Source organism: Cryptomeria japonica, chromosome 4 (genome assembly GCF_030272615.1).
Source record: "Cryptomeria japonica chromosome 4, Sugi_1.0, whole genome shotgun sequence".
Taxonomy (NCBI): domain Eukaryota; kingdom Viridiplantae; phylum Streptophyta; class Pinopsida; order Cupressales; family Cupressaceae; genus Cryptomeria; species Cryptomeria japonica.
Window position 1 is genome coordinate 473,050,857 of NC_081408.1, and position 15,585 is coordinate 473,066,441.

Genomic DNA, 15,585 nt, shown 5'->3' on the forward strand with positions numbered 1-15,585 from the left:
GGAGATAGATGGAGAGAGCTAGCTCCATTTTGGCTTATGTGTTATGTTTGACCCTTCGGGGTGATCATTGTATTATGATAGACATATTCATCTTTTTGAGCTCATATATATATGATTTTTTGCGGCAGTGATACATGTATCTTATTATGATGGACTCTATTTAATTATTTATGATGTGATGCATGGATGATGATTATAGATGTATTGTGATGACCTATTTGTGATGCATGATGGATGCTTATGATGTGTTACTGACATGTTCATGGATGCAGGATGGATGCATGTGCATGTGTGTATGATATGTTATGGATGCAAGATGGATGCATGTGCATGTGCATGCGTGTATGATATGTTATGGATGCAGGATGAGTGATTATGCAGGTGTACATGTTTTTGAGATGTTTTGATGTGTATATATGTTGTATATGAGGATGATTATATATGATGTATTAGGGATATGATGATGTGCAATGTAATGATAAATACATATGCAAATGATTAATGAACAATGCAACCGAAGTGATGAATTGGCCTAAATGAGTGATAAATGGAAAGTGAATGACAAATGCAATGCAATCTATATTGATAGTTCAATCTAAAATGATGTAACTTAAACAAATGAATGCAAATAATAAATGGAATGCAATCTATATGAATGGTGCAGTCTAAGTGGTTAATGTTTATGGGAATGATTAATGGATAATGTAATCTAAGTGAGTTATGAAATGAATGGATAATGAAATCTAGATGAATAATGAAATGAATAATTCCACCTAAGTGGATAATGCAATGTAAATGAGTAGATAATGCAATCTAGATGAATGGATAATGCAATGTAAATGAGTGTTGGAAAATGTTTTTGTGAATATGTCTGTAATAATACAATGATCTTAGATAGAAAATAGAAGAATAGGGGAGGGGGGGGGGGGAATTGAAGACTCCACGGGGTTATTAGATGGATAGAATTAGGAATTTACGGAATGATGGGGAGAGTTGTGCACAAAAGATGTGGAGAGCCAACCTAGTTTAATATTGCCCTAGGTAACCTGCACCACTGACTATAGGAACCAAGATGCCATGAGAATCCCAAGGCATGGACTGACTCACAGTCAAATGGGAATTACTTAACACAAAGCTCTATGCAAGTGTTGAGGAACACTGATACAAAGTTGTGGGTATGTGCAAGGAAACCCTCAAACACACTGATACCTCTTGTACACGAGAAGGTAAGTGTTGATAAAAACTAGTACCAGGTCATTGGTTCATACAAGAGGGATCTAAAACACGCCATGCCATGAAAATATGCCCCAGTATGCACCTATTGTAAACATACCTAGATATGGAAGATCCAGGCAGTCGTAGATAGATGCAGTCGTAGGACAAAATATGCAAGTCAAAATGAAAATCCAAGAAATCAAACAAGTCACCCATACATGACCAACTGATGTCTCTTGCCAAGAGTAGGATTAGGATGGAGGATTAAACTACCAGGAGAGGGAAGTATTCATCCCTAGGGAAAAGGATAGGGTGAGTGGATTTGGACTAGGAAATTGACCAGATGACCTTGAAGATTAACTTGCGGACTCGGGACTGACCTCAAGACTTGATGAAGCTCACACAGAGGCACAAGCTTAGGAAACGGGAGACAAAAGCTCAGTTTGATGGAACAATCTTTATTCACGATCTAGGTGAAGACTCATCATCATACGAGTGATTATTTTGGCGGGAGTGGAGGAATGTCATGGTGGGCGATTTGGATAGTGAGAATGATGGATTTGAGGCGATGGATCTAGATTATTTACCTCAACACTTGCATGTAGGTTTTCACCAAGGTACTTGCCCATAGCACCACAAAGTGGTTTTCACTAATGGATGGATTGATTTTCCTTTACTTTTCTCTCTTTTTTTGTGTCACAAGGCGCCTATTTACTAGGTTTTCACCAGAGTGACGATATTTTTTCAGGATCCTTTTTTTTTTTTTGTATTTTTCTTGATTTTTTGATTTTTAACAATTGATGACCTTATGAGGACTAGGCATAGAATCTCTTTACGTGCATGATGTTCATTGGTTCATCTAATGGATATCCTTCAGGAGTAGCCAACTTATATGCCCCTGATTCATACTTTTCTATGATCACATATGGTCCAAGCCAATTAGGCTCAAACTTGCCTTTCTTCTCTCTTTCTTGAAGGTTTCTCTGATTTTCCATGAGGACAAGATCACCAATTTCAAATTCCTGGGTTCTGACCTTCTTGTGGTAACTTAGGCGTAGGTGATTTTGATATACTCGGAGATGGTTTAAGGCCTTAAGGCGCCTTTCATCCAACAGTTCTAGCTCTTGTAGTTTGGCAACTCTGTATTCCTCGTCTGGGAGGATATCCTGCATCGACACTCTTAGAGAGGGGATCTTGATCTCAAGAGGGAGGATGACTTCAAAGCCAAAGACAAGGGAATATGGGGTGGCACCTGCGGGTGTGTGGATGGAGGTGCAGTAAGCCCATAAAGCAGGGTGGAGTTGGAGGTGCCAATGACGACTAGCTTCATTGACTGTCTTTTTGAGGATTTTGATTAAGGTTTTGTTAGAAGCCTCAACTTGACCATTACCTTGTGGGTAATATGGGGTGGAGAAGCGATGTTGGATGTCAAATATCTGACAGAGCTCTTTAACATCCTGATTTTTGAATGGTCTGCCATTATCTGTAATGATAACTTTGGGGATTCCATATCAGAAGATTAAATATTTCAAGATGAATTTGGAGATTTTCTTACCAGTGGTGAAGGTAAGAGGGGTGGCCTCCACCCACTTGATGAAATATTCAGTGGCAGTGATAATGAATTTATGACCATTGGAGGATGTAGGGTGGATTTTCCCAATGAGATCGAGCCCCCACTATGAGAAGGGCCAGGGTGTAATGAATGACTGCGATTCTTGTGATGGCGCATGGATCTTGTCACCATGTTTCTATCAAGGGATACATTTCTTCACATAATTATATGCATCTACTTCCATTGTAGGCCAGTAATATCCCATTTGCAAGATCTTTTTAGCCAAAGTGATCCCACTTGAGTGTGCCCCACAGCTGCCTTCGTGCACTTCACGTAGTGCCCATCAGCCTCTTGTTTGGCTAAACATCTTAGGAGGGAACCATCAAAATGCCTTCTGAACAAGGTGTCTCCAAGGATAGTGTAACAAGCACATCAGTGGATGAAGGTTTGCTATTGGGTTTTGGTAAGGTGTGTGGGAATGGTGTTGTCTCCTAAGAAAGTGAAGGTCTCTTAATACCAGGGGGACTTAGGACCAACGAGTACGCACACCATTTCATATTCTGGTAAATCGTATGCCAGAATGAATAATTGCTCAACCAAGAACTCACAATTCTGACTATGTGTCAACATTTGAAGGAAGGAGCCAATGGTGGCCATTGCATCTACAGCTTTATTGTTTGTTCGTGGAATTTGATCAAACTTGATCATTGTGAAATGCTGCTTAATATCTTCAACCATGGTACGATAGGGAAGAAACTTGTCATCTTTTATTTGATATTCATCATTGACTCATTTTATGACAAGTTGGGAATCACCATAGACATGTAATTACAATATCTTCCATTGGATAGCCAATCGTAGTCCAGTAATTAGTGCCTCATATTCTGCAATGTTGTTGGTACATGCAAAGGCTATCTTGTAAGATTTTGGGATGAAATCTCCTTGAGGTGTGATCAACAGTATTCTTGCCCCCGATCTATTTTGGGTGCAAGAGCCATCAAAGTACAATTTCCATGTGGAGGAAGTGGTGACAATCATTATTAATTCATCTGGCAATTCTATAAGGATCAGATGGTCACTTGGAAGAGGAGCGTCAGCCAATTGGTCTATAATTACTTGTCCTTTGATTGCTTTGTTCTCCACATATTCATTTTCAAACTTGCTTAACAACATGACCCATTTAGTCATCCTTCCAGTGAGGGTAGCTTTTGAGAAGAGATATTTGAGAGGGTCAACCTTAGCAATCAATTTTGTTTTGTTGTTGAGCATGTAGTGCTAGAGTTTTTGTGTACTAAAGACCAGTGCCAAGCATGCTCTTTCAATGGGGGTATAATTAGGCTCATACCCCACAAGTGTTCGACTGATGTAGTATATGGTATGCTCCTTTCCTTGATCATCCGTCTGTTCCAATAATGCCCCCAATGCCACTGTAGTAGAAGATATGTACAAAAGAAGAGGCTTTACAGGAGTAGGAGGCATAAGAACTGGAGGTGATGCCAGATATTCTTTGAGTTTTTCAAAATCCTTTTGACAGAGGCAGTCCCATTTGAATTTTGTGTCCATGTGCAATAGGTCTGCAAATGGATGGCATTTATCTGCAAGCTGTGAGACGAAGCACCTGATAGATTGGAGTTTCCCTTGGAGGCTGTGTAGTTGTCTAAGGGTCTTTGGGGGAGGCATTTCCATGATAGATTTCACCTTTGCAACATCAACCTCAATGCCTCTGTGGGACATAATGAAACCTAGTAGTTTTCCCGATGTGACACCAAAGACACACTTCTTAGGATTGAGGCACAGTTTGTATTTTTCTAATCTTTCAAATATCTGCCTTAAGATAGGGATGTGCTCATGTCTTGTCTTTGATTTTCCTAGAAGATCGTCCATGATGAATAATGATGAACAGTTAGTACCAAACCGATACTGAGAGGGGGGGGTGGATCAGTACAGACAAAAAAACTTACCCTGAACCAGTTTGACTGCAAAGACTGCACTTAACTAGTAAACAGTATCACCAGTCGAAATTAGGGCACTACCAGTAAAACATAGTGAGAATGTGAAAGATATAAACTGGTAACACTTAGATCTCCACTTTATCTAATATCTCATTTACACTTCACTCGTATGCATAAACAAGTAATATATCATTAGAAATATAATGATTGCTAGTTCAACATGCTTTACCACTTGACAAAAAATATTAAAGCATCACATGAAAAGTATCACACATGACACACTGATTTTTCATGTGGAAACCCAACTAGGAAAAACCACGGTGGGGATGAATACCCACAAGTTATTCTTTGAACTCTTCTGAAGTCCGCTCTGTTAGGAGCCTAGTCCGGTTAAAGACTTTTACAATAGGTTCTACTAGGAACCGATCTTGCTAGGGATCACCCGGTTAAGGGATGGCTAAATACCCGGTTAAAGGTTAGAACCCTGTTAAAGGTTACCTCACAAGAGGATTTGAAGAACTCATTGAATTGAGTCACCCTGTTAAAGGATTTACACAAAAGCCTGTTAAAGCTACCCGGTTAAGGGATTTTCCAATTACTGAAATGGTTAGAAGTCAATAGGTAATACATTTGTCTGATAACAACACACAATGCCAAGGCAGATCCTCTTTAGCTCCTTTGCTTCTGCAATCACACTCTGCAAGTATCCACACACTTCTTCGGTCTAGCAAGAATCAAGTATCTCTTCACTTGGATACACACATAACATTTTCCAACAACTTCAAAATTAAAAAAACATCATCGACCTTATAGGAAATAGATAGGTCAATAGCATAAACCCTAAACCCTAAACATTTAGGTTTAACAATTGAGTTGGTTCAATCATGACCGTTAATCACACTACATTGAATACAACAGTCTTGAACAGATCTCAATAAGTTCTCCAGCGTTCATTCTTTTCCGCTTCAGGGAGTTGATAACCCATCACACACTCTCCACTGTTTACAGAGACTTCGCACATTCCCGAGGTAGATAGGATCAAATTCCTTCATGCAAGATCCTCAAGGAAATCCTTCACGCGCGCAAGGTTGATGTGGCAACACGATCTGATCTTCATTACAATGCAAACTCATCACAAGATGTCATCGGTTGAATCACACAGGCTTGGAATGCATCAACCAGAAACCCTAAAGCTGAGACTACCAACCGGTAGTCATGCCAAATGAAACCCCAATATAAAACTTCCCATATACCAGTTCTCATTCCAACATACCGCTCCACTTTTTCACATATAACATTCACAACATCATACCGGTTCTCTTGCCAGTTTGCTTACTACAATATACCGGTTCATACTTCATCATATTGACATCAATGACAACATACAATATCATCATGTCATCAAGCTCTGCACATATGCCAACAATCCACATAGTCCTCCATGATTTTGTGCAAGAGGTCATAAAAAAATATTGTCATTGCACGTTGATATGTAGCTCCAACATTTTTGAGACCAAAAGGCATGACCCAATAACAAAAAGTCCCCCATGGTGTTGTGAATGCAGTTTTGTGTTGATCTTCCTCCTCAATCTTGATCTAATTATATCTAGAAAATTCATCCATAAGTGATAGCATCTCATGTCTTGCTGTGAGATCTACAGTCATGTTGATGTTGGGAATAGGGAAATCATCCTTAGGGAAAGCCTTGTTTAGATCTCAAAAACCAATACAAATGTGGATTCCCCCAGCGGGTTTGTTGACATGTACAATGTTGGATACCCATTTAGGGTAGTCTATTGGTTTTATGAAATCTGCATCCAACATCTTTTGAAGTTTTGCTTTGACCAGGAGTGCAATATACAGATGCATCTTGTGTAACTTTTGTTTTATGGGTTTTGCATCTGGACGAACAACAAGATTATGAACCACCAAGTCAGGATCTAGACCTGGCATATCAGCATAGGACCAAGCAAAGTTGATTTTTATCTCTGTGAGGAAATTGATGAAGCCCTGTCTCTCTTGATCTGTTAGGGACTTGGCGATGAGCACATTCTTTGGGGTATCTTTGGTGCCCATATTGATAGTATTTGTCTCCTCGATTAACAAGTTTGACCTATCCTGTGGAAGAGGACCAATGATAGGGAGGTCAAGTCCCTCATCCTCAAGTGCCTTTTCTAGATTTTCACTTTTGGATACACCCTTTGTTTTTACTTTTTCCTCATCCAAAGGTGCCTCAGAGAGGTTTTCACCTAGGGAATCATGTTTTTTCTTTTGATTATCTTTTTTGTGACTAAGGGCATTGACTTGACTACCAAAGTATCCCTTTTCATGCAATTGAATCCCATGCACTCTATTGCAGTCTTCCAAATTATGCATAGCCAGGAGAGTTATGAGAGCGTTATCATCGACGTAGACATCTAAATTGGGTTTGTCTCATTGGTCTCGGTCTATAAGTTTGGGATGGACAAGATGTAGCTCATGCGGGATGGGAGGGGTTATGGGAGTGATGGTGTTGATGTGAGTATCAAAGAAGATGTCATCTTCATATTCAAAAGGCATTTCATGGAACTCCTCTTCATCGGAGTCTTTGACATCCAAAAAAGGACTTGAGGGGACACTAGTGATAGTGATCTTAGGCACTAGAGGGTAGCCCAAGCTCCTGTTATACTTGTATGAGACAGGATTTATTGGTGCTTTTAATCCTTTCTCCTCTAATCCCAGACCGTGTCCTTTGTAACCCATCTTTCCAACTATAGTTGATGCTTTTGGATACATTTTCTTAGGTATTTTTACTGGGTCTTCATCTTCTTCCTGGTACAACCATGAAGAGACATCTGTCTCAAGGCTCTCCTCATCAAGTGGACCCCATTGCTGGAAGGTGGTATCTTTGCATTGTATAACAGATTTTGGATCTTTTTTATTTCTTTTGGTTTGCCAAATGACTTGGGAGATAAGGGGAGATTGTCTATTAATAAGACATCCTCAAATTTGTATTCTCTGCAACCATTATCCAGGATCTTGATTTTGGGCTCTGCTTGGGATGAGGTGGAGGAGACATTTGATGTGTCTGATGGAGGAGTTGGAGAGGGTCTATTTAATGGGCAATGATATGGATTCTTCCCCTCTAAGAGCTTGCAATATTGAAAGGGTTGTGGACCACCTTTGATGGTGATCTCTCTTCCATTGAAGGGGAATATGATGCATTGATGATAAGTGGAAGGGACGACCTGCAAGGAATGAATCTATGGGCGACCAAGGAGAATATTGTAAGGGAGATCAAGATCTAGGACTTGGCAAGGAGTCTCAATTGTAATAGGGCCCACTTGAAGAGGCAAGATGATCATGCCTTTAGAAACTCTTTCTGCATCATCATATGCTTTTATTGTGATTCTTCCTGATGTATCTACTAGGTCCTTAGAAAGCCCCAAATGTTTTATTAACTTGTATGTACACAAATTGAGTCTATATCCACTGTCTATCAAGATATGTTTGACCTAGTGCTTCTGGATAAGGGCTTCGATGTGCAAAGGTTTATTATGGTCTTCATCTGTAGGAGTATCATTGGAAGTGAACACAAGGTGTTGCTGGGTGGCAAGGTTTCCAATGAGAGCTTGAAATTAAGCAACATTGATATTATTGGGAACGTGAGACTCAAGGAGGGCTTGTTCCAAAATTTCCTTGTGGACAGAGGAAGTCTTGAGAAGTTCTAGGATGGAGATCTACATGGGGGTCTTCCCAAGATGGTCAAGGAGGTCGTATCGACAGGTGGAAGACATGGGGGGAGGGTTTGGTGGGGGAGGGGCTCCTTAGACAGTGACTCTGCCTCTGCGGGTGGTTATGTTGCAGTCATTCTGAGAGTGGGAAGCGGAAGGTGTAGCACCTTGAATGACTATCTTAGCATGGTTAGGTCTGCTTTGGGAAGGAGGAGGTTTAGCTCCTTGGATAGTTATGACATTAACATGGGTGTTTGCAGGCTCAATGCGACCCACTAAAAAGTCAAAGCCCATTATATGATTGGTTTAATCATAGTTCACAGTGTTAGATGATGAGCATTTACCTTTATCATGTTTTGGGAAGGGTTCCTGGTACATATTGAGTTTGTCATTGTTGTTACCAGGTTTTGAAGTTGCTACCTCAATATCACCTCTATCAATGAGATCATGTATGTATATTTTCAGCTTCATACACTTTTGTGTATCATGCCCATTGATACAATGATACAATACTCATTCTCATTATACCACCTAAGTTGGGTTGATTGGGGTCGAACGGGCGAGTTATCAAGAAGACCACTATGTCTGCTTGGACAAGCTTTTGAAACACCACTTCAATGGGCTAGGCAACAGGAGTAAAGTCTCTTGGAGTCTTGTTATTGGATCAGGGTGGTCACCCCTAGACTAAGACATTGTTAGGGTTTTTTTGAGATTTGTTTTGATTGTTGAATTGGCAATTGGTGGTGGAGGGCTTTGGAGGGGCGGCCATGGTTTGGACCCATTTTGCATCAATCACACCATCATTGACCATGTTCTTGTTTTTGGACCAAAATTTTGGTTTATCATTATGGTAAGAGGAAGAATTTTGACTTGATTTTTGGTAATGTTTTAAGGTTCCTTCCTCTAACAAGACATGCTCAAGAGCTAGGCCTTTGTCAGTCAAGTTTTGGAAAGGTTTGATACACTAAGATGTCAAAGGTCATGATAATTCGAGCACCGGATTCTTTTGAAATAATTCAATTTGGTGTTGTTCTGGCATGTCCCATTGGAATTTCTTGATAATATGTCACCATCTTTGCAAGAAGTTAGCAGAAGTCTCTCCAGGCCTTTGTTTCATGTTACAAAGGTCCATCATGGAAACATCATTGGCAATGTTGTAGGCATAGTGAGCCACAAACGTTTATGCTAAGTTCGGGAAGGAGGTGATAGAACCTTGAGGTAAGGATGAGAACCATGCAAGAGCATCTCCCGTGAGACTCTTAGGGAAGATCCTTAGAAGGTACAAGTCACTATAGGAGACTTCTTGACATAAGATGTGAAACTCATGAACATGGTCTCGGGGGTCCCCTTTGCCCTCATACTTCGTGAACTTAGGCATCTCAAACCCTAGTGGGTATGGTGCAAATGATATAGACGGGTCATAAGGACAAGGACATAATTCCTCAAATGAGTAAGGTTTTCTTTTGTTAGTCCCTTCCTTCATGTCTTTGATAATGTTTTTCATGTCCTAGATTTCTTTAATGAGGTTTTGTTGTGGATTTTGGACATGATGAATTGTGTTTGCCCCTAGAATTGGATGTTTCATGGAAGATGGACCACCACCACTACTGTATTGATATGATAAGGAAGTGAGGATGTGAGATGTGATGAACGATAACACAGGGACTTGAGTGATAGTTGGTTGCAACTCGCAAATTGTTGTGACATGAGGAAGTGAAGCTCGAATGAAGTTAGCGACATTGTTGAGAGGAATGGAGGATTGTGGAATAGAAATGTATGGACAAGTAGAAGAAGATGGCATAGAAGCATGTTGGAGAATAGACGAGATCGAATTTTATATTGGAATAGATTCTAAGAAGGAAGAAGGTGGAATAGAGACCACGGGGACAAATGTCATGACTGTTATTGATTGGGGTTAAATGATGGGCAGGGGCACAATTTATTGAGGTTGAATAATAGGTGTGACGATGTGAGTAGGAGAAAGGTCTCCTTGTGGTTGTTGACCAAGAATGAATCTATCAAAATCAGGGGGAGTTGAGCTCCATTTTCAAGAAGAGTCTTTAGAAGAGCACTAGGATTATGTCGGATAAATTTCTGCAACATTTCTTGATTATAAGAGTCTTCTAAAAATGTTCGCACTTCCAGAGAGAGTTCATCTTGTGGTTGATTTTGGATGGTGGGTTGCACACTTTGTGTAAGATCTTGTGTGGAGTCTTGATATAGGACACTAATGTTCGGCATGCCATATTGTTGTTCGACCATCTTTTTCTTTTGAGATCGAGTTGTGAGAATACAAGAATAGCTTTAGAAAGATTGATTAGAGGAAGAAGAAATTTGATGAAAGGACTTAGCAAGGATCTTGGAATTTGGATTTAATTTGGATTTGATTAAATTGGATTTGATTGATTGGTAAAGTCCTTGTATTAGGACACAGATTTGATTAATATTGCAACTTAGTCCTTGAATGAGGATTTTAGGTGGGGGATGTTGATGAAACAACACACAAGGTAATGACCAAGTTGGGTAAAATTTAGACCTTAGGATAATGATCAAAGTCTTTCTTCTACTAAGGATTGACTAATGATCCTAAGAAAAGTAAAGACGTGAGATAAGAGTCTCGATCGACTCAAGGGATGGGGAAAAGGTACTTGGAGAGGATTCTTCTTCAAGCACAAAGCCAAGTGATTTATTGATTAAGGATGAGGTCTAAATAAATCTTCACAGGGCATAAAACCTTAATGTGAGGTTAATTGGATTAAAGGATGATTGATTGAAGATGGTTGATTGAGGATTGATTTGATGGTTGAGGATCAATTTGATTAAAGATGATTGATTGGTGATAAATTGATGTGCTAAGTCCTTAGGAAAGATTAAGGATGATTGATCAAAAAGAGGTGATAGTGGTAATTAGAAGAAATTTGATGACTAGGCTATCCTTGGCATGAACATGACTCAATAGATGATTGGTTTGGATGACAAGTTTTATGAAGGGATGCAACCACCCTGATTATAACGATAGTTAGTGTTAAAAGAAAAACCAAAACCTTGATGGAGGGCACATACTCTTAACTCACCACTAGCATCAAACTCATTGCTATGACCATGGATGTAATCATGGTAATGGTGCAAAAAGGTCCTATGTTTAAGAAAGAGTTTGCGATTGGTGTACCAAAACTTTCGATGTCTAATAAGTTGTGCTTGTGTGAGCTTCTTCTTCTTGATTGGTCGGTAGATTGACTTCTTGGGATGCTTATACGACTTGGGCTTATGAAACATGAGATGGAGGGAAATCTGATGTAGTTTGGGACTTGTTTGGAAGACTTGAGTTTGTTATGACTTGGACTTGATTGATGTTGGTTCAAAAATTTTGTGTGACAAGGACATGACCTTGAATATTATGTGGACTAGACTTAAATTTAATGATAATGAATAGGATGTTGACTAATTCTACTCTTGGAAAGAAGATAAAGCAAACACATTGGACATTAATTCAAATAAGCACATTAATCATATCAAGCTACCCTAAGGAATTGGCTGAGGAGGAAAACCTTTGCTTGCTGACTTAGGTACACACCCAATAGCTAATCAGAATACGATCGCTAGGTCTCACACAATGGATTCCCAATGCTATATTAGCCAGCTCCAAATGCTAATGGGGACACAATATGGAAAGTCTCTTGGGGGAGTTACTATCTCCATTACACAAAGATTATCCACCTTTTGGAAGTGAATCAGGTGGCCTCTAATCCTAGAGTTCTTAATAAGGATTTTTGTTCGAAGACTACTTCTTGTAGTTGCGCAAGTGCAATTGAGGCCTATAGCCCTACAAATTACCAAGCAATATGTAGTCATGCAAGCATGATTGAGACCTAAAGGCCCTACAAAATGCCCAATATGAGAGTGAACTCTCAAATAGCTCCATCCTCTGAAACTTTTGTCTCAAGAGGCCTATTTATTATAATGAGTCGGAATGACCAGGTCCAGCCATACTCACTTGGGTCGTTCCCCTCTCACCAATGCCTAAGCAAATCGGGAGGGCAGACCTGCTAAAGGAAAACACTCAATAAACTAGAAAAGTGCCAAAGGTCGGGATTTCTGATTGTCTAGATAGACAAGAGCATACTATCCTACTTTCACACTTTTCTCAAACAAAATCAAGCACTTTAGTTCTTTTACCCCCCTAATTAAATCTAGGTGCCTAAGATAAAAAAAAAAAAAGACACGAGATTTATTTGTATCTCCTTGGCAACCTATAAAATAAAATATTAGTAGTTTAATCAATGCATTCTTTGGCAAGCGAGCTGCAAGACAACTGTTAGTAGTCTAGGGTGATGTCTTGGATTGATCGAAAAACCTGCAAAAACTTCAAAATTTTGACTAGTAGACAAAGGTCTGCAGAAACAATGCTCGCATCATTCTACAGACACTTGTGCTTTCAACACCTACACAGGCGCTGAAATGCCTGCGTACGTGCTAAATTAGGGTAGTGAATGAAAAAAAGAAAAGTACAACAAATGTACAAAAAATTAAAAAATGTAGAATATACCTTCGCGCTCGCGCTATTCTGCTTTAGGTCGCGCTGAAACGCATGCACTTGCATTGAAACAGGTTAGAAAAGAACATAACATAAACCTGAAAATTTAAATTTTTGAAAATGAGCGCCAAACCACTAAAGCGCCCATGCTATTCATTGGGCACTCGCGCTGAACCAAAAATCTAGAATAAAAAGATTGTAAAACTACACTAAAAACCAATTTTTTTTTTCTTTTTCTTGGATTTTTCCTTTTTTTACTATTTTTTTCTATTAATTAGGTAATAAAAATAGAAAATACACCACAACATTAAACTGAAAGGAAATGTGAAAATACAGTTGTCGGACGCACTGTTTTAGTAGCAGTCGCGCTGTTCTAGGATCTTGCAAAAAAAGTGGGTTAAAATGTTAAATTTTGAATGCTTGCACTAAAGCACATGCGCACACATTAAAACTCTTGTCTCTCGCGCTGAACTTGTGGCACTCACGTCGATTTATAGTCGCTCGTGCTATTCCGAAACCTGTGGCAAAAAGCTCACAAAAACTCCAAAAAAGGGTAAATCTTAGGGACGTGGGTTCTACCGGGCATGCCAGAATGAAGAGGGGAAAATTGAGCAAGGTGAGATTAGATGGTTAGTATGCAAATAAAACACATAAACACACATAAAACACACGAAACACAAAAAATACTATTTATACCTTGCAAATTTTTAGCTTCTCCTTCGGATTGAGCTTTTGATGAAGCTAAAGATGCGCCCCTCCTTGATTTGATTGGATTGGCTCCCATGTTTAATGTGGATGACTCTCCAAGATTGTGCACAAGATGATGAAATGGAATGGATGAGGGATTTAGCTAAGTGATGGATAAATGGAAGTTTGAGTAGAGTTTGGGTGTTATGGGTGATTTCTTAGACTCAATTGGACAACATAAACTTAGCTAACTTGGAGATGTGAAATAAGGGGATGGAGTCCTCAATTTATAGGAGAAGAGAAGAAAAAATGGAGGGCTAGGATTGATCCAAGATGAAGGGTCAAGATTTCATGTGAGCCCACACATGGCCTAAGAGGAGATGACAAGACAAGTGTGGAGACTAAGAGATATGCCATAAAGGCCTTTCTTGTCTCCACACTCCTCAAGGCTCATTGGGAAGACTTCCCAATGTACCTAGGGAAGAGAAATGAATAAAATATTCCTTGAGAGATGGGGACGAGGAATTAAAAATTCCTCAAAAAGGATAGTCATAGGGATTTGGAGGAATAAAGAGGAATTAAAAATTCCTTGGAGGGAGAGATGTCTAGAGGAATGCGAGATTTTGAAAATCTCACATTCACCTAGGGAAAGGGCATTTAAGGAAGGTGGGTGAGTGAGGAGACAAGGAGTTGATTTTGTGGCTAATCATGAGGATTAGCCACTAAAAATTCATTAGGAGAGGGATTAGAAGAATGATTAGGTGGGATTAGGACAGATGGGATTTGTAGGATGATTTGACTAGGAGAGACAATGAGTGGAGGGAATTAAAATTTAGAAGAATAATGATAAGTGAGATTAGTGGGGGCTTCTAGAAGAATTCATTAGGTTAATGATGGATTAGGAAAAGGTGATTTGTAGGAATCACCTGGATCAATTAATTAATTGAGATTAATCAATTAAAGGGGGGATTTGGAGAGAATTAATTTTTAGGGATTTTAGAAGAATAAAGGTAGATTGATTTATTAAATAAATCAATCAATAGACTATAGTGACAATATTAATTATATTTAATTAATATTGAGAAGGAATAGGGATAGGAATAATAATAAATTAATTATGCGAGGGAATTAAATAAATTAATTTAAGTGTCTACAAGAAGATTTTATAATTTGTTGAAAATAGTAAATCAATATTACCTCTGACAACTACTATAATGTGTTATAACTACTCACCCAACATGGGTGCTTTATTTTTTAACTCCAACTATCAAATACAAATTAAAATGACAAGTGCATATATCTATCATAATGCTAGTGAAGATAACAATGTAACTCCCTCTTATAAGCTCTTATGTGTTGTTACGACATTTGTCATAGAATCCCTCCAAAATAGGGCACTCCAATTTTTCTATGTATATCCACCTTAATGATAAATTCCAATGCATTATTTCCAAGTGAAGATAAATTAAATAATAATGAAATATATGAAACTATAGAATAATAATGAATAATTATAAAATCAAATTCCAGGAACTTGAAAAGGTTGAAACACCTTAATTGTCAATAGACACAATCCTAAGATCTAGGTGAAAGAAGAAAGTTACAATAGAAAAATGAATTATAGAGACAAAAGAGGTTGTGAAATGTAGTATGAAATGTTATCCTAATATAAAGGATCACCATAATAATTTCAACTAGCAAATATATGGATGGGGTACAAATATATATAGGCCTCTTGGATGCATTAGTCAAGGATGTGACTTGTTCAAGAGGTCATGAATTAACTCTCAATTATTGTAATGTTGAGAAAGGTGTCATAAATCTTTCATCCTAATGTTCATATTTATTATTAGTTGTTAAATAATTATGAGACTACCTCATGGAAAGTGGCATCTCACTTTGACTTCACCATTATTAGCATGCACTTGTCTT